We start from the raw sequence: 21,477 nt of genomic DNA, 5'->3' as shown, positions 1-21,477 counted from the left end.
CAGCGTCTGGAGACGACAGGGGATGAAAGGGGAGAATAAGGAAAGACGACGTAATTGTTCTCGCTACAGCCTCGTGTCTTTTGTGGAGAAGTGCCACTGCAGATTGTTTTTCGTCTCCATAAACGGTGGCTCGTTTAAAGGAAGAAGGGGACCGGTTACAAATTACAACCTCTGGCGATTATTAACGACTTCTCCGGAACTCCCTCCAGAATGGAGCATTTTTTCAGAGAAAGGCACGCCCTTACAGAAAAGACGTAGAAGCAAAAATATGTCCTTCCTCGTTACAAACTAACCAATCACTTCCAAGATATGGTGAAAACTTCCGTCCTGGCTCTGAGCGACTGTAACTTTAAGGTAAACATACACCTATTTTTAGCTCTAGTCCTCAGTGTTGTTTCAATTGGTAAAATGCAAACCCAAAATGTGATTCTAGAATATTTAAATATAAGCGAAAACCATCCCCTTTCAGTCGACTTAAAACGATTTTCAGCCACAAGTTTATTTACGTATGGGGATAAGAATGGGTCAGAAACTGCCAGGTGTGGTGGTTAAGCGATATTTTCCGACAATTCGTACTTTAAATACACTATGTGATCAAAGGTATCCGGACACCCCCAAAACATCCGTTTTTAATATTATGTGCATTGTGCTGCCACCTACTGCTAGGTACTCCATACAAGTGACCCGAGCAGTCATTAGACATCGTGAGGGAGCAGAATGGGCCGCTCCGCGGAACTCACGGACTTCGAACGTGCCCTGGTGATCACTTGCGTGTCACTTGTGTCATACGTCTGTGCGCTAGATTTCCACACTCCTAAATATCCCTAGGTCCACTATTTCCTATGTGATAGTGAAGTGGAAACGTGAAGGGACACGAACACCACTAAAGCGTACTGGTCGACCTCGTCTGTCGACTGACAGAGACCGCCTTGGGCAGGATCGTAATGTGTAATAGACAGACATATATCCAGACCATCACACAGAAATTCCTAACTGCATCAGAATCCACTACAAGTACTATGACAGTTAGGCAGGAGATGAGAAAACTTGGATTTCATGGTTGAGCGGCTGCTCATAAGCCACACATCACATCGGTAAATGTCAAACGACGCCTCTCTTGGTGTAAGGAGCGTAAACATTGGACGACTGAACAGTGGAAAAACGTTGTGTGGAGTGCCGAATCATGGTACACAATGTGGCTATACGCTGTCAGGGTGTGAGTATAGCGAATGCTCTGTGAACGTCATCTGCCAGCGTGTGTAGCGCTAACAGTAAAATTCGGAGGCCGTGGTGTCATGGTGTGGTCGCATTTTTCATGGAGGGGCTTGCACCCCTTGTTGTTTTGCGTGGCACTATCACAGCACAGGCCTACATTGATGTTTTAAGCACCTTCTTGCTTCCCACTGTTGAAGTGCATTTCGGGGATGGCGACTGCATCTTTCAACACGATCGAGCACCTGTTCATAATGCACGTCCAGTGGTGGAGTAGTTACATGACAATAACATCTCAGTAATGGACTGGCCTGCACAGGGTTGTGACCTGAATCCTACGGAACACCTTTGGGATGTTTTGGAACGCCGACTTCGTGCCAGGCCTCACCGACCGACATCGATACTTCTCCTCAGTGCAGCATTCCGTGCATTCCGTGAAGAATGGGCTGCCATCCCCCAAGAAACATTCCAGCATCTAAATGAACGTATGCCTGCGAGAGTGGAAGCTGTCATCAAGGCTAAGGGTGGGCCAACACCATATTGAATTCCAGCATTACCGATGGAGGGCGCCATGAAATTGTAAGTCATTTTCAGCATACTTTTTATCATATAGTGTATCTTAAATTTACCGTCACCAAGGACCTATTCCGGAATGGGCAACTGTCCTGTAAAACCAGTATTTTTTGTTTCAAGCAAAGCATTGTCTCGACCATAATGGACATGACGATGAACGAAACATGTATGCTCATTACATGTTGTCTCAAACCTACGACACTTGTAAAACTTTACCAACTCGCTGATATGGCGCCACCAGATATTCGCGTTGAAGTAGCAGCCGACGCGTAAAGTAGAAATCAGGCTCATTAGGTAAATCATTCACTACGTGGCCACGTTCCAACAGACCCAAAGCTGAATTCCAGTATAAGTTTCTTCAAGTCAACTTTAGTGTCGTAAACAACAGCAACTACAGAAAGAAAACAGCTGTGGATCTCTCGACCTGAGAAAAACTCTATCTGGCCTCTCGAGTGGGTAACAGCTCCCACCTGAGCATGGACAGAACTGGATCACTTGGATGTCACTCATTTTTCTTCCCTCTGGAGTTAGAAGATCCAGGAATAGCCCAGAGAAATAACACCTTCGTATGGATACGACCATCTGTGGCTGCGGAGAAGCACAGACCATGGAGCACCAACTGGATTGTCAACAGCATCTTGCGCGGAAGAAAATATCCTGCTTGCGATACTGGGTGCGGTTAAAATTGTAGGGTTTTTTACCTGAGCACTTTAGCTTGGTAATTTTTTCTTTCATTTGTTTGTTGTGGTAATTACCATATATTGTATTTGTTTTCTGACTCGAATAATAAATAAGGCATCTTGTATCACAAGTTTTCATCCAGTTGGTCCAGAAGACTTGTGTAGTTTTCACCCGATATTATTTACTTTTTGCTAACTAATTAATAAATATAGTCGTTTTTCCACTAGGAAAACACAATTTTACCTACGTACCATCTGTACTAAAATCATTGCACAGTATGAGATGGATTCGTTTTTATGTAGCACAAATATTACAGCACAAATATTCCTGGGTAACTGGTTTTCTCTTTTGATTTTGGTCAGTGTTTGACAAATGCAGCACCTACATCTACAAACCTTTCTCATAGTTAATTATTCAGATAAAGCATAACATAATCATTCTTCTGTTTAACGTGTGAGGTCAACTCCTTTATACAGTTTCAACCACCGTTCGCTTAATGATTTTTACGTAAAACAAACGTTATTAACGTTCTACATCATTGTTTTTCTGTCTACATATTTATTTCTCATCATAGTCACCCTTATGACGAACACATTTCTCTCAACGAGATACCAGTTTGCTCATACCGTCACTACACAATGTTTGACTTTGTTGACGGAGTCCCAACCTCAACTCTGCTTGCACCGCTTCATCACTATTAAAATGAAGTCCTCGAAGGCGTTTTGGAAACAGATGAAAATGGGATGGAGCCAAGGCGGGATTGTATGGGGGATGATCAGATGACAGTGAAACCAAAGCGCTGGACTGTTGCATGTTACAGCGCTCGTGTCTGGTCTCGCATAGTCATGCTGAAGGAGAGTATGCTTCACGTGTGCACGAAACTCTTCGAATTCGAAACTAGATTAGAGCACACTGTTTGTCACGCACCGATATACGAGGGCTGTTCAATAAGTAACGCTACCCAATTTTACTTTTCGCACAATTTCTCGCTTCAGTCCCTATAGTTTCATGAAGTTCCGATAGATGGCGGCGCTATACGTAACCTTCAAAATGCCGTCGGTAACGGAGACGCGTTCCAACGAGGGAGTTGTCATCGAGTTTGTTTTGGCGCAAAACCAGAGAATCGCAGATATTTATAGGCGTTTGCAGAATGTCTACGTAGACCTGGAAGTGAACAAAACCACGGTGAGCTGTTGGAGGACGCGTCTGTCACCGTCACAACAGTGTCACTGCAAACTTGAACGATCTCCCGTGTGTCGGTCCGCCGCACACAGCTGGGACTGCTGCAATGTTGGAACGTGCGGACACTCTCATTCGAGGTAATCACCGGATCACCAACGAACACCTCATTGCACAATTGGACATCTCCGTTGACAGTGCTGACACATTCTTCCACCAAGTGCGGTACTGAAAGGTGTGTGGCAGCTGGGTTCCTCGCCGCCTAACAGAAGACCATAAAAAGCAACGAAGGACCACTTGTGAGGAATTTTTGCCCCTTACGTGACTGATCGTGACAATTTTTGTCAAACATCATCACAGGCGATGTAGCATGGGTTCGAACTGTAAGCAAAACGGCAATCCATGTAGTGACGCCACACCACCTCCAATCTGAAGAAAAAGTTGAAAGACGCACACTCAGCTGGTAAAGTTATGGCGATACATTAAATGTATTCGCAATTGCGAATGGAATAACAACGATGAAAATTTGTGCCGGATCGGAACTCGAACCCGCTTTCCCGTTAGCGCGAGCGGCCGCTCTTATCATTTGGCTATCCGAGCACGACACAACGGCTAAACCCAAACTTCCATATGTCGTCAGCCATGTGTCTGCAACCTGTACTCGCACATCCATTAAGTATGTTCCCGTACAAGTGAGATATTTTACTTGGATGTAGCTTGCCCGGTGTCCGCGGATAAATACGATATTGCAGTGTCTGTGTTATTCTGAAAAAACGGTGCAATTACTTTGCATCGTAATTCAGAATAACGCAGACACTGCAATATCATACAGTCTTCTGGGAGTCTGTAGGGTTTATTCTCTTTGATGTCCTCTCAGACGGCGCAACAATCAACTCTGAAGTGTCTTGTGCTACTCTCTGAAAATTGAAGGCCAGTAGAGTGGTACCATGTGGGCGTACAACCTCCCCCCCTCCCACCCCACTCCCAGTAATATGGTGTAAGGCCGTCGCATTAAACGGGGATTATGTTGAAAAATAGGTATTTGTAGACAAAAGAGTAGAAAATAATATCGTGTATTGGAATCCTGAATAAAACCAACCTGCTTTCTGAAAAAAAAAGTGTTGCCTTATTTATTTGTAGACAAAAGAGTAGAAAATAATATCGTGTATTGGAATCCTGAAAAAATCCAAAAACAAAAAAAAAAAAATGGTTCAAATGGCTCTGAGCACTATGGGACTTAACTGCTGCGGTCATCAGTCTCCTAGAACTTAGAACTACTTAAATATAACTAACCTAAGGACATCACACACATCCATGCCCGAGGCAGGTTTCGAACCTGCGACCGTAGCGGTCACGCGGTTCCAGACTGTAGCGGCTAGAACCTCACGGCCACTCCGTCGGCTCGTAGTTACACATCGCCATCTTACACACTAGTATCAGAGACCACTAGCAGCAGACGGCTGAAAATATGCAGACATAAAAATAATTATGTACAATGTTAATAACGTTTGTTTTATTTTTAGAAAAATTGTGCATTACATTTTAGCACGCCCTCGTAAGTCTGTGGTTGTGGTTTTGGGACATCCTTAACGGGAATTATTTTATAGAGAAATGCTCTCACATCTAATTTAAGGCACCATTTTTTTAACTGTTGTAAACGAAGGATCATCCTCTTTACATTCTGCGACTGATGATGAACTTCGATTACTGTCGTTCCTTTCAAAATAAGGAAAAAGCTCAGCGTAAAATTTACTTGGATTTCTTCGATCTTAAATCTATAGTTGCAGGTTTGGGATGTCCCTCACTATGAGCGATGGTGTTGCGAGACTTCGTTGTCGCCTGTTTTGTGGCGGACGGAGTTGATGCGTGTGAAGAGGCAAGGAGTGGTCGACGTTCTTTAATCATCTATGAACTTGTGAAAAAATGTACGGACAACATATATAAAATAAAAGGCTGAAAACTGCAATATTGTGGAAAGTTCTTCTCATATACCATGGGAAGTTTTGTAAGTGACAGCTACAGATATTGCACATTTTACGCTCTTTGAGTGTCGAAGTTTCTTTCTGAAGACGTTAACACACGCGCAAAGGGTTCTCTCACACATTCCCTCATCAGTAGTAGACGATGTCAAAGTTTTGATCAATTAAGTCGATGGGTGAGGTAGTCTAGTGGTGAAGCGCATGCTGAGGCGGTGCGGGATCGAATCCCGGTCGGACAACGCGAGTTTTCATGCTGGCTTTTGGTCAAGTCTCCGTTTCTCAACAATGTGAAGAGTTGCCAGGAACGACACGTAATTTGGATTCCAATACACAGCTGTAGGTCGCTTTTCCTCGGCTGGAGTAGATTAGTTACACACAAATCGTCGAAGTGGCACCCAACAGAAAGATTTGTACAAGGTCAATTAGGCACACGAAAAAATCATTAACATCGCTATAGGTATATAGGATATGTACGATATATGGGAACCGTTTGTGAATGTCGACACAAAATACAGCGTGACACAGAAAAACTGGAACATTTCCACAAGGAAAGAAATTGCATTCATATAACTGAAAGCTTACGACTTTTCCATTTACGAAACATTGATGGCATTTATCGTTACGTCCTTTAGATGACGTCCTCGTGTGCCAATACATTCGCGAAATCTGCTGTTGAGATTCCTCACTGACCGCTACAACATCTCAGCTGGGATGCTGTGATTTGATCCCGAATTCTCTGTTTTAACTCATCCAGGATTCTTGGTCAAGTCGTGTAGACTTTGCTCTTGAGATAGCCCCACAAGAAAAAATCACAAACGGATAAATCTGGCGATCTAGGGGGCCAGGGAATGTTACCGAATCGTGAGATCACATGGTTGCCAAACAATTCTCGCACATATGCCATTGATTGCCGTGCAGTGTGGGATGTCGCTCCGTTCTGTTGAAACCAGGCTTCTTGAACGTTTGGAAAGTTGTTCAATGCAGGTGTAACGAAAGTTCGTAACATCTACACATAACGATCGGTATTGACAGTTATTGTGTTTCCCTGTTCATTTGCGAAAAAATGCGGTCCGATAATCCCATGTGATAAAACACCATATCATACTGTCACTTTACTAGCGTGTAAAGGGCGCTCATGAACGTCATTAGGATTTGTGTTTGCCCAGTAACGGTAATTCTATTTATTCACATAACCTGTGAGATGAAAATGTGCCTCATCTGACATCCACAATTTGTTTAGAAATTCATCGTCATTGTTTATTGTTGTTATCATTCATTGACAGAATCCTAATCATAACCGGTAATCGTTGTCCTTCAGTTGTTGCACCATCTGTTGTTAGTGCGGACTAAAGTTTAAATCAAGATGAAGAATTCTGCGAACACTCTCCCAGGACATTCCAACCACTGCTGCTTGCTTACGAATCGAACGCCGTGGGCTCCGTAAGACAGACTCGCCTACAACAACAATGTTCGCTGGAGAACGCACATTTCTTGGTCTTCCTGTTGGTTTCTTCTTGAGAGCAGATGCAGTTCAAAGTTATTAATCCAATATTTTATCGCGTGTTTCGACGGAACGGCATCATGACATATAAAACGTCGAAACTACCAAACTATCAATGTTTTTATAAAACATTTTTATGGCTAACGCACGCTGTTGTCCATTCCATTGATCCACGATTACTGAAATGGCGGACTGTTTATTCGCTAACTGTCACGCACCCGCAGTGCTGCCACATGCCCATGGTTGCCATTACTCATTTAAAACAAAAAATGGTTCAGGTGGCGGTGAGCACTATGGGACTAAACATCTATGGTCATCAGTCCCTTAGAACTTAGAACTAATTAAACCTAACTAACCTAAGGTCATCACACACAGGCCGGCCGGTGTGGCCGTGCGGTTCTAGGCGCTTCAGTCTGGAACCGCCTGACCGCGAGGGTCGCAGGTTCGAATCCTGCCTCGGGCATGGATGTGTGTGACGTCCTTAGGTTAGTTAGGTTTGAGTAGTTCTAAGTTGTAGGGGACTGATGACCACAGATGTTAAGTCCCATAGTGCTCAGAGCCATTTGAACCACATGACACACATCCATGCCCGAGGCAGGATTCGAACCTGCGACCGGAGCGGTCACGCGGTTCCAGACTGAAGCGCCTAGAACCGCACGGCCACACCGGCCGGCTCATTTAAAACATTCCCGTTATTCTGTATCACCTTGTATTAAAAAATGAAGTTGGTTCATCCTAGTTGACCATGAAAAAATGTGAAGTATTACCAAACGTTTTCCACGAAGAAAGTTACAACAACTTCCTTAAAAAAAATTCTGCTTCAGTTTATCATTTGAGGTACTACAGTAAATTCAATAATGTGGGGTGAAACGTTAAAAGCTGTGAACATAACGTGAAAACGTTTGAGTTCCAGTCTGGTCCTGCCGCCGCACAGCAGTCGTCGACACAATACGACGAAACTTGGAGACATCGTGGCAAGTTTAATATGGGAATTGTTCGATCCTTCCCATACAGCCCTCATTTGGTTCCTAGTTACTACCCCGTCTAACCTAGGAAAGTACGATTAGACCGCACGTTCTTGTAGGGAAAACTGAAGGCGTATGGGAGATGAAACTGAAAAACACCCACAAACCTAGGTCAGCGAACCACTGTATCAGGGCAATTCTGACTCGTTCTGACAGCTACATAATCAATACAGCCAGACCACCGGCTTCCTCAGGGAAACTGACAACGGAATAGTCACAAACTAATCCCACACGATAAATAACACTGAGCATATATATATGTGTGTGTGTGTGTGTGTGTGTGTGTGTGTGTGTGTGTGACTATTACATATTACAGCGCCACTATCGCAAAGCGAAAAAAGTGGTCCAACTAAAACATTCATATTTCTTTACATACTACACGAATATGTGATTTAAAAATGGGGGTTCCTATTTAAAAAAACGCAGTTGATATCCGTTTGACCCGTGGCAGCGCCATCTAGGGGGCCAACCATAGCGCCATCTGGTTTCCTCCTTCAAGCTAGGCGAGTTTCGTTTTTTGTAGTTTTTTCGTTTGATGCTTATTTCGTGAGATACAAGACCCGGTCACTATCAATGGACCACCCTGTATATATACGTATATAAAATGTGTGCGAAATAGTATATATGTATATGATCATACCCTGACGGAACACATAGGCTACCTATGTATCGAAGGGGTTTGGGTTGGGGAGAAGAAGTAGTATAGCAAATAATGCGTGAATACCCATGCCTTACTTAGCCAGTACTTGAGAATGAGAGCTCTTTGTGACTTGTAACAAACTTTACACATAATTTCAAACCTTTATGAAAGTTATTCTCGTTGACAACCCCCACCCCATGAAAGCGAAAAAGTTTACTACATCACTGTTCATGCAACAAAACTGTCACATAGTTCAGGAGATATGTCATAAACACTGAGATGGGTGAAAACTGCCACGTATCACGTATGTTGCTGAATGTACCTACAAAAGCATATCATTGTACGACACATAGTTCAGAAGATAAAACACCATAACCATTGAGCGGCGTTGAAATGAAACTGCAGGGGGAAATTCGCAAGAGATACAGGTGAAATATGTGAACAGATGCGTGTCAAGGTGTGAAATGTGTTAAATGTTTAAATTTGTGTGAGACATATTTGACATGTGCGTACACAGGCAAAGCCAAGGGTAAAAATCTCATTGTAAACCCCTGGAACGATTTCAACCAAGTTTAGTAGGCGTATTAGTTATGAACTAGGAAAGAATACTGTGGTCATAAGAACCACCAGCCTCCTATTAAGGTAGGGGTGATAACGTGGGGAGATGGACAGACAGTGGGGCAGGAGCTAATCGAGAGAGAGTGAGTGGTGGGGGCGATGGACAGAGGGGAAGGGGGGGGGGAGGAGAGGGACTGATAGAAGATTGGAATAAATACATATCAGGGCAACGCCAGGTCCTCAGATACCTCTACATATACACAGGGAACAACATGTCTCGTAACGTTATTTACATAGCCGAAGCAGTAGATCTCTGGCTGACCATACGCACCGAGAGGATTGTGATCCATCCCATGCTGAGCATGGCGCAGACAGTCGTGAAATTATTTACTCCCTTTTCTGGGACATTCTGTACGGTTTTGCACTACAAGTCCGCCAACAGCCCTACCACCCACTCAAACTGTCGTACAGATGGCTTCCCTCCGGTTCGCCGTGGCATTGTTTTCCTTCCGTGCTAAATCCTACCGCCTCTTCCCAAATACGAAATGATGAGGAGCGTCAAAACTGACGGAATGTGGTTGAGGTTAATGGTGGCCGAGTTCTGCGAATGAGGGGTACAGCAGATCATCTACTGTTACGGGAAGTGCCGTAATGCAGCAGCAACTTACGATAAGGGCTAGCTTCGGTATTTAGCTATAAAATGTGTTCAGCGAAATCCGTTAGTTTTCTTAATATCCAAGTGGAAGTTCGTTACTTTCGGAATCGTCCTCATATGTCCAGTACTGACCAACAGAGTGAAGAGTCACAGCGTTTAAGACGCTGGACTCGCATGGAGAAATAACGAGATGCAAATCCCGGTTTGGGCATTCCTCACCTCGGTTTAGAGTTTCCGTGGATTTATTAAATTATTTCAGGCCAATATCGGGGCGATTTCAACTGACCACGGTTTATTCCTTCCACTGTTGCCACTATAGAGCTACAACTCTAATGATGTCAATGGAGGCACGATGGTATTTTCTAATCTTGTTTGTATTCGTGCTGCGCTTAGTGACAAGAGAGTCGTGTTGTAAAGCTAGTACCAAAAATGGTTCAAATGGCTCTGAGCACTATGCGACTTAACTTCTGAGGTCATCGGTCGCCTAGAACTTAGAACTAATTAAACCTAACTAACCTAAAGACATCACACACATCCATGCCCGAGGCAGGATTCGAACCTGCGACCGTAGTCGTCGCCCGGTTCCAGACTGTAGCGCCTAGAACCGCACGGCCACTCCGGCCGGCAAAGCTAGTACCATCCACCTCATTATCTGCGTTGTCGGTTCTTATTGATACAATTGGTAGACATACAAGTATTTTGTGTAAGCAATGTGGATATAGACTTCTGTCGATAAGCGAAAATCATGGTCATCAAGGTCAACGTACTAATGTACTAATTTAACAGCATCAACGCTTTTTTTTTTTTTTTGCGCCACACGACTTTCTGCAAAAGTGTGGATATTAGCCAAGGGCATTAGCGTCCAATCTTGTGACTGTGTGCTCTTCACTGCCACCTTTCCTCCCCTTGCCGGAAATGAAAATTCTTCCCCTTGCAGCAAATCGATTTCCATGCTGAGGGGTGAATACCATCTCATTATCTTTTCCTTTTTTGCAGCGACAGGCAGAAATGTGTATCCTATCTACGTAACAGGAACGCCTAATTAATTTCGTAAGAATGTATTTTTTAGTTGTCGTAGCGATGTAGTAGTGTCTAGAGCTGCTTGTCAAGACGCATGCTGTTCCCTGCAACCTTCGACTCTCACATTTCGTATATATTAGAGGATGCTGTGATACAGCAGCAAGATATACATTTGGAAGCATTTCATTTAGACAACTGTCCGTAAGTGATTAAGGATGAAGTAATAAGACGCTTCGAAATCGAGCGGAAATACAGAAAATCTCCTCTGTGGGAATCAAAATAGGTTTCGAAAACAACGATCGTATCAAATACAACTCACTCCACGTGATCCAGAAGGCCGAAGATACAAGCGCCCATGTAGATGCCGTGTTCCTTGAATTCCGGAAGGCGCTCGACACAGTTCCGACTGCCAACTATTGAACAAAATACAAGCGCACGGAATATCAAACCAGCTGTGTGACTGGATTGAAGTGTTTCTAGCAAACAGAACACAACATGTCATTCTCGACGAGGAGAAGTCTTCAGAAGTAAAAGTAACTTCGGGAGTACCCAAAGCGAGTTATAAGACCATTAATTTTCGCAATATATACAAATAGCATATTAGACAACATCCGAAGTTCGATGAGGCTTTTGGCAGATGTTGCTGTTGTATACAGAGAAGTTGAAAGGTTAGAAAACTATAGCGAAATCCAGGAAGACCTGCAGAGGATCGACAGTTTGTGCAGGGAGTCACAACTGACCCTCAACGCAAAAAATGTAACATATTGGATATACGAGAATTATTCAATAATTAAGAGAGAAATTGGTCTGGAGGAGAAAGCGTTTATTTTTACAAAACAATACTTTTTTTACTTTTCAGCATAATCCCCTTGAACATTTATGCACTTGCTCCAACGGGCTACAAGCATTTTTATTCCGGCTGCAAAGAACTCTTTATCGTGATGTCTGAACCAATCTCCCTCAAATTTTTTCACGTCCTCGTTGTCCTGGAATATGTTTCCACGTAATGCCTCCTTAAGTGCACCGAAAAAATGGAAATCACTGGGTGATAAATCAGAACTGTAAGGGGGCTGTGGCAGTACTTCCCAGCCCATTTCGTCGATGGTTTCACAGGTTAGTTGAGCAATATGAGGACGTGTGTTGTCTTGCTGAAGAATCACACCTCTCCTCTGAGATCCACGACGTCTCACTCCCATGGCTGGTTTCATCTTGTTTGAAAGCAAATCAGATCGTATTGGCAGTTCACTGTACGCTGCTCTTAGAGATAATCACAAAAAACTGGACCTTCAGCATCCAAAACACCGTCAACATGACTTTTGCTGCTGATGCTTGGGTTTTGAATTTTCTCTTGACAGGTGAGTTGGTGTCCTTCCGCTCCATGCTTTGTCGTTTTGAATCTGGCTCATAATAGTGAACCCAAGTGTCATCACAAGTTAAAAGTTTGTTGAAGAAGTGCTCACCTTCTCTTTCGTAACGTTCCTTTAGCTCTGTGCACACTCTCAACCTCGTTTCCTTGTGTAGCCACGTCAACTCCTTTGGGACCCATCCCATCTTGTGCATGTTTTGCGATACTTCAGCTTCAGGAATTCTTCTCGTGTTATCAGCCGAGTGGTGGCGTCGTCTTGTCGCAACGTTTCAATGAGTTTCGTACCCATCATCTCCTGGTGAAGGTACTTCAGTTTGTTACAGATAATGTTATGAACTGTACCAGTACTAACTTGAACCTTATCAACCATCATTTCCACAGTCACACGGCGGTCGGCACGAATAATGTCATCAGTTCGACTTTCAAGTGAGGGAGTTGAAACTGCAACTGGTCGGCCGGAACGGTGTTCGTTAGTCACTGAGTCGCGACCATTTTTGAACTGCTCTACCTACTTGAAAAAATTTGTACAACTCAGACGACCTTCACCATAAACTTTAGACATTCTACAGCACATATTCACTGGTTTGTCGCCTTCAGCAAGTAAAAAACAAATAACAAAACGTTGTTCAACTAACGTAGACGTTTCAAGCGGACTCGCCATTTTGAAATGTATTTTTGAGGTTATAAAGAAAACAATTTTGATACATCAGCTGATCAGGTCTCATCTCAGTGAAATCAACTTAAAGCTGTAAATGAACCAAACTTGCCCTACTAACAGTTTTTTCCCCAGACAAATTTTAATTATTGACTGACCCTCGTACATAAAGAAACTTTTGGGTTTAGGGCGGACCTGCATCCATTTGTATAGCCATTCACAGACCTGTCTAAACTGCAGCTATGTTACAGTATATTAAGCAAGGTCTCAACGACGAACTTGAGCTAGCGCCCAGGAAAATCGTGCGAATCGATTACTTATGTTTGATACAGATTTTAACTGGACTGAAATTAATGCTCAGCTAATGACACCGTTTGTATGTGCACCGTTCGGATTTTACGTACAAAAAAAGTCAGCCTTTAATAACTCCAGACTGGAGCGAGACTGATAGTTTAAATTTGTTCCACACCTGTATCGGACCTTGCTCTTAGATAAGTTTTAACCGTTTGAAATAATCTTACTTTGTTTGGATTTTACGTGCTAAAACTAGTTTTTCTGGGAGCATTTTGAAACGCACCTCTTCTATACTTTCAGTTCAGTCAAAACGATTTTTTTTTGTATAATAGCCTTCGTCAGCTGTCGAGGTGCAATGGTTTAAAGTCGAGCTAAATGTAAAATGTGAAATTCGTTCTTACGTGCATTGAACGCGCGGAAATGGCTTAGAGCAAACCGAGTAAATAAAAAACGCATTCTTACGTTGAAATTTAAAGATCGCTTTCAAAAGTCAAACTTAATTAGAATTTTACGCGCAAAAGCTAACAGTTTTTGTGAGTTATTTTTACGCGCGCCACTTCTAATTCTGAAACTTGTGTGAATCGCTTCCAATTTTGTAAGAAGGTAGAAAAATAAATTTAATTAATGGTCGTCCTGTTGCTTTGTGAAAGCCTTACCCATTGTCACGATATAATCTGTCGCCAAGTTATTGCGGTGTAATGTGTCTAATGTAAAAATTATGCTGGATAAAAATTGGGAAGCAGAACAGAAAATGCTCCTATCATAGCAGAAAAGACGAAAATTCCAGGTCAGAAATGGTTCAAATGGCTCTGAGCACTATGGGACTTAACATCTGAGGTCATCAGTCCCCTAGAAGTTAGAACTACTTAAACCTAACTAACCTAAGGACATCACACACATCCATGCCCGAGGCAGGATTCGAAACTGCGACCGAAGCAGTCGCGCGGTTCCGGACTGAAGCGCCTAAAACCGCTCGGCCACCGCGGCCGGCTCCAGGGCAGAGCTAGGGATGTAAAAGAAGGGAACTAGCGTTAGACTTATCTAGCAGCTCCAAAGATATTTAAACAAAAACATCTTGACATATTCGCCCTTTTCTTACAAATTAACCCTGCAATTTATGGGCTAAACTCCATGACCCTGTGCCCAAAATCCAAAAGATTCACCAGCCATTGTAAACAATATACAATATCATATGGAACTTCAATGGCACGTTGTGTCATATTGGATGACATGAGAAATGCCACGTTCGGTGACATGAAGACACGTGTCAAGTTATACGACATGACATCGTGTGTAATGTTACTTTACTTGACACGTTGAATTATATTATATGACATGTATACTAATACTAACAAGTAAAAAAGTGTGGATGTATCAAGATGTTTTGATTTAAATGTCCTTGAAGCTGCCAGACAAGTCGAAAACTAGTTCCCTTCTTTTACAACCCTGGCTGCACTCAGGAAATACTCGCCTTTCTTCGTGCTATGCCCGCAGCATCTTTCGTTCTGGTGGTATTTTAGCCGTAACTATTAAAACAGATCAGATTGAATGAACTTTAAAGGTAACGTTCTATTGGAGTGAAGTACCTGTGTAATTGTGTGGAGAAAACCGCCGGAAACAGATGCCAACGCAACGTAGCGGATGCTGCTGGTACTAACTCTGATAAATACGGTGTTTTTAATTTTTCTTATGTTCTGTTGTGTTGTGTACATAGTTCCGCGTAGTCAGCGCCTACAGGGTTATTACAAATGATTGAAGCGATTTCACAGCTCTACAATAACTTTATTATTTGAGATATTTTCACAGTGCTTTGCACACACATACAAAAACTCAAAAAGTTTTTTTAGGCATTCACAAATGTTCGATATGTGCCCCTTTAGTGATTCGGCAGACATCAAGCCGATAATCAAGTTCCTCTCACACTCGGCGCAGTATGCCCCATCAATGAGTTCGAAAGCATCGTTGATGCGAGCTCGCAGTTCTGGCACGTTTTTTGGTAGAGCAGGTTTAAACACTGAATCTTTCACATAACCCTACAGAAAGAAATCGCATGGGGTTAAGTCGGGAGAGCGTGGAGGCCATGACATGAATTGCTGATCATGATCTCCACCACGACCGATCCATCGGTTTTCCAATCTCCTGTTAAAGAAATGCCGAACATCATGATGGAAGTGCGGTGGAGCACCATCCTGTTGAAAGATGAAGTCGGCGCTGTCGGTCTCCAGTTGCGGCACGAGCCAATTTTCCAGCATGTCCAGATAGACGTGTCCTGTAACGTTTTTTTCGCAGAAGAAAAAGGGGCCGTAAACTTTAAACCGTGAGATTGCACAAAACACGTTAACTTTTGGTGAATTGCGACTTTGCTGCACGAATGCGTGAGGATTCTCTACCGCGCAGATTCGCACATTAAGAAAAAAAGTTGCTTCATCACTGAAAACAAGTTTCGCACTGAACGCATCCTCTTCCATGAGCTGTTGCAACCGCGCCGAAAATTCAAAGCGTTTGACTTTGTCATCGGGTGTCAGGGCTTGTAGCAATCGTAAACGGTAAGGCTTCTGCTTTAGCGTTTTCCGTAAGATTTTCCAAACCGTTAGCTGTGGTACGTTTAGCTCCCTGCTTGCTTTATTCGTCGACTTCCGCGGGCTACGCGTGAAACATGCCCGCACGCGTTCAACCGTTTCTTCGCTCACTGCAGGCTGACCCGTTGATTTCCCCTAACAGAGGCATCCAGAAGCTTTAAACTGCGCATACCATCGCCGAATAGATTTAGCAGTTGGTGGATCTTTGTTGAACTTCGTCCTGAAGTGTCGTTGCACTGTTATGACTGACTGATGTGAGTTCATTTCAAGCACGACATACGCTTTCTCGTCTCCTGTCGCCATTTTGTCTCACTGCGCTCTCGAGCGCTCTGGCGGCAGAAACCTGAAGTGCGGCTTCAGCCGAACAAAACTTTATGAGATTTTCTACGTATCTGTAGTGTGTCGTGACCATATGTCAATGAATGGAGCTACAGTGAATTTATGAAATCGCTTCCATCATTTGTAATAGCCCTGTACACAACTTTCCCACTAGAGCGCGCCCCGCTAAGCACAACAGCGCATGCGCAGTGCTCATTCGTCTCCGCACTACGAGATGGTGCTGCCATAGATACAGACCAAATTCTGCTTTCGCCAATCCGCGTATTAATATGTAACGCAGCCAATGAGATTGCTGCTAACGTAGAACCTTTTCTCCTCACAGATCACACTCGTGAAGTGATACATGAACGCACGAGGTATTATAACGAGTGTACAGACCTCTGATTAGTCAGTCTGCATTTGTCTGCACCAATCTGCAGTTGTCTGCACCAGTCTGCATTTGTCTGCACCAGTATGTACCAGTCTGCCTTAGTCTGTACCAGTCTGCCTTAGTCTGTATGAGTTCTACATTCGTCTCTACCAGTCTATAGTCAAGTTTCAGTCTGCGCCTAATAAGATTACCATATTCCTGTACATAGCCATGAAGATAAATGTATAGACACTTTTGTCAAGTATCAGAGATATATCTGAGAATAAGACTGACGTACCAATACCAAAGGAACTTCAGATTGTCAATTGTAAACAGCATCCAGAACCAAGTTAAGTAATTTTTATGCTTGTTATTATTTTAATAAATGTGTATGAAAATTAATCAAGTTCTGTTTAAAGTTGGTCACCGTCAATCTGCTACTCTAAGCGTGCAAGTGGCATTTCTATCGTGTGACCTAACGGCAGAAGATAAACACGCCACGATAAGACCACGAGACATATTGCTGACACTCGCCCACTTCGTTAGAGCGACAAGTCAAATAATCTGATGGTGTGTGTACTGAAGGTCTTACAGTACGCTCACCACATGTTGATTCGGCTGTTCAAAGCGAATAAAAGAAATAGAATTCAATCATGAGAAACGCAAGAGAGTATGTTCAGCAGCGAAAGACTGTCAGTATGTTTCTGATGGAGAGTCAGTATCTCATTTCCAGTCGTGACACGTTTCAGTTCAAGCGGTCGAGAGGCAAGGCGCCAGGATGCAGGATTTTGCGAGCCGATGGCCCATGTGCTGTGCCCAGGGACAAGCAGCGAGGGTGGGGGGCTTCTCCGTTGCTACTCCCCTCGCCACACAAATGCCGGCACCTTGACGGCAGCCGCGCCTGGTGCAGCAGTCTGGACGTTTGTACCGTGTGTGTGTGTGTGTGTGAACACAGCGAATGGAAGGAAGAAACAGCTTTGATTCCTTTTGCTCGCGAGTGGGGCCGGTAGTTTCCTTTCACAAAGAAAGCTCCCCAGGGAAGATGAAATTTCGCGCACCAACTCTAGACGCTGTATACGAGACGAGGGACACACGATACACGCCACAGTGGTCAGTGTAGAGTTTTTCTGTGTAACTGACTCGAACAGGATTGAAATAATTACTGTGCAACACGCTTTTGGGGTACACTGCAGTGACTTTGGTAGTTGCATAAGCCGCTGCTAAATAAAAGAGAGTTTTTTTTGCGTTTAGTCCTTATTTTGCATGGACTGTACACTTAGAAAGCTTCAGTATTTCTCAACGGTGGAGTTAAATACCGTACGTTAACAACAGCACAAAATCAGCCCGTGTGGTAGGGCCTACCGAGTAAAGAAAAGATCAATATTAGACGAAGGCAAAGATCGTTGATTTACCCATGTGCCGTTTGCTGCGGTGAATAAATTTGCGGAAGGTTAAGATCCTAGATGGCACCGAGAAATGAACTCTGAAGGCGGTAGGATTCGTAACGAATACGTTATGTTTAAATGGCTCTAAGCACTAAGAGACTTAACATCTGAGGTCATCAGTCTCCAAGACTTCGAACTACTAAAACCTAACTAACCTAAGGTCGGCCGGTGTGGCCGAGCGATTCTAGGCGCTTCAGACTGGAACCGCGCGACCGCTACGGTCGCAGGTTCGAATCCTGCCTCGGGCATAGATGTGTATGCTGTCCTTAGGTTAGTTAGGTTTAAGTAGTTCTAGATTCTTGGGGAGTGATGAGCTTAGATGTTAAGTCCCATAGTGCTCAGAGCCATTTGAACCATTTTTGAACAAACCTAAGGACATCACACACATCCATGCCAGAGGCAGGATTCGAACCTGCGACCGTAGCAGCAGCACGGTTCCGGACTGAAGCGCGTAGAAATGCTCGGTCACAGCGGACGGCCAATGCGATATGTCACACGAGCGTCATAATAATTGTAGAAAAAAATCACATGCGAAATTGGATGCATTGCAAGTCTACCGGAATTACAAAATCCGCATAATCCATATTGTAGTCTTAAAAATACACCGTGCAGTTCGTTATCGAGCGATACAAGAAATAAAATTTTCTGACAAATAAACACATCAAAAAAAGTTTTGCATCACCTCGGTTCCCAGAACTCCGACGTTGACTGTGGATATTGTATCACAGACACAGTCCCTTTGACTGTTCAGAGATGTCACTAAACCCGCCCAAAGATGCAAACAACCACGCATGAGCAACGCCTATCAGACGGAGGAGTCAGACAGCCGAACAGCTCCAGTCATTCCACCAGGAAGCAGGTACACGGCTCGTGTTGTCTGTAGTTCAACCATGCCTAGAGGGTCAATACCACGGTTCGATCGCGTTCGCATTGTTACTTTGTGCCAGAAAGGGCTCTCAACAAGGGAAGTGTCCAGGCGTCTCGGAGTGAACCAAAGCCATGTTGTTCGGACAAGGAGGAGATACAGAGAGACAGGAACTGTCGATGACGTGTCTCACTCAGGCCGCCCAAGGGATACTACTGCAGTGGATGACCGCTACCGACGGATTATGGCTCGGAGGAACTCTGACAGCAGCCGGCCGGGGTGGCCGAGCGGTTCTAGGCACTACAGTCTGGAACAGCGCGACCGCTACGGTCGCAGATTCGAATCCTGCCTCAGGAATGGATGTGTGTGATGTCCTTAGGTTAGTTAGGTTTAGGTAGTTCTAAGTTCTAGGGGACTGATGACCTTAGAAATTAAGTCCCATAGTGCTCAGAGTCATTTGAACCATTTGATCTCTGACAGCAACGCCACCATGTTGAATAATGCTTTTCGTGCAGCCACAGGACGTCGTGCAATGGGCTGCATGATGCGCAACTTCACTCCCGACGTCCATGGCGAGGTCCATGTTTGCAACCATGACACCATGCAGCGCGGTACAGATGGGTCGAACAACATGCCGAATGGACTGCTCAGGATTGGCATCACGTTCTCTTCACCGATGAGTGTCGTATATGCCTTGAACTAGACAATCGTCGGATACGTGTTTGGGGCCAACCCAGTCAGGCTGAACGCCTTGGACACACTGTCCTGCGAGTGCAGCAATGTGGAGGTTCCCTGCTGTTTTGGGGTGACATTATGTGGGGTCGACGTACGCCGCTGAAGGCCATGGAAGGCGCCGTAACGGCTGTACGATACGTGAATGCCATCCTCCGACCGGTAGTGCAACCATATCAGCAGAATATTGGCGAAGCACTCGTTTTCTCGGACGACAATTCGCTCCCGCATTGAGCACATCTTGTGAATGATTTACTTCAGGATAACGACATCACTTAACTAGAGTGGCCAGCATGGTCTCCAGACATGAACCCTATCGAACATGCCTGGGACAGATTGAAAAGGGCTGTTTATGGACGACATGATCCACAAACGACTCTGAGGGATCTACGCCTAATCGCCGTTGAGGAGTGGGACAATCTGGACCAACAGTGCCTCAATGAACGTGTGGATAGTATGCCACGATGAATACAGGCATGCATCAATGCAAGAGGACGTGCTACTGGGTATTAGAAGTATTGGTATGTACAGCAATCTGGATCACCACCTCTGAAGATCTCGTTGTATGGTGGTACAACATGCGAGGTGTGGTTTTCATGAGCCATAAAAAGGGTGGAAATGATGTTTACGCTGATCTATATTCCAATTTTCTGTACAGGTTCCGGAACTCTCGGAACCGAGGAGACGCAAAACTTTTTTTTAATGTGTGTATTATAAATACATGACTTGAAACTTACTCCAAGAATTTGTAAGAAACGATTATAATAGTTAGTAATAATTAGTAATACTGTGAATTTCTCAATTACTCTCTCTGGCTATTAAATGCCTTAATCCCGCCTATGTAATGCTTCGTTTTGTGGTTTTGTGGTTTTGTTTATCTGAAAGTCAGTAGTTTACTTGTATATAGAAGGTGTTTCAGTGCAGCGGCAACAAACTTTCAGGAGACGTAGAGCACACCTAGATGATGAGAAATCACATAGGAATACACTGTCGAAAAAACATTCCTGAAGCAGTAATGACGACATGAAACAATGTCCTGTGCCGTCAATACGGCCCAGGAAAGCGTTTCCGGCCATACGTTGACTGCTTTGCGATATCTAGGTGTACTCTGTGTATCCTTTCTCCCCTAAAAGTTCGTAACCGCTGTACTGAAATACACTTTATACATCTGCGAAAGGATAAATTTGACGCTCTTCAGCTTATGGCATGGTGCTGATTTTTCGATAATATTTGTGCACATGCTTCCATTCCATGTTAGTATGTTAGCTCACAGGTAGACAAATAGTAGAGATACACTGATCGGCCATAACATTATGAACACCTACCTAATAGTCTGTATGTCCACCTTTGGAACGGATAACAGGGGAGACACGTTTTGGCATGAAAGTAATAAGGCCTTGGTAAATTTCTGGAAGGAGCTGGCACCATATTTGCACACACACACACACACACACACACACACACACACACACACACACACACACACGCCGGCCGGTGTGGCCAAGCGGTTAAAGGCGCTACAGTCTGGAACCGCGTGGCCGCTACGGTCGCAGGTTCGAATCCTGCCTCGGGCATGGATGTGTGTGATGTCCTTAGGTTAGTTAGGTTTAAGTAGTTCTAAGTTCTAGGGGACTGATGACCTTGGAAGTTAAGTCCCATAGTGCTCAGAGCCATTTTAGCCACACACACACACACACACACACACACACACACACAGACACACACACACGTCACCTAATCGCCGTAATGAGCACCGACGCCACGTTCAGTCACATCCCAGATGTGTTCGATCGGATTCAGATCTGGCGAGTTGGGGGGCCAGCAGATCGA

This window comes from Schistocerca cancellata, chromosome 4 (genome assembly GCF_023864275.1).
Source record: "Schistocerca cancellata isolate TAMUIC-IGC-003103 chromosome 4, iqSchCanc2.1, whole genome shotgun sequence".
NCBI classification, from domain to species: domain Eukaryota; kingdom Metazoa; phylum Arthropoda; class Insecta; order Orthoptera; family Acrididae; genus Schistocerca; species Schistocerca cancellata.
Note: the sequence above shows the minus strand (reverse complement) of the source record.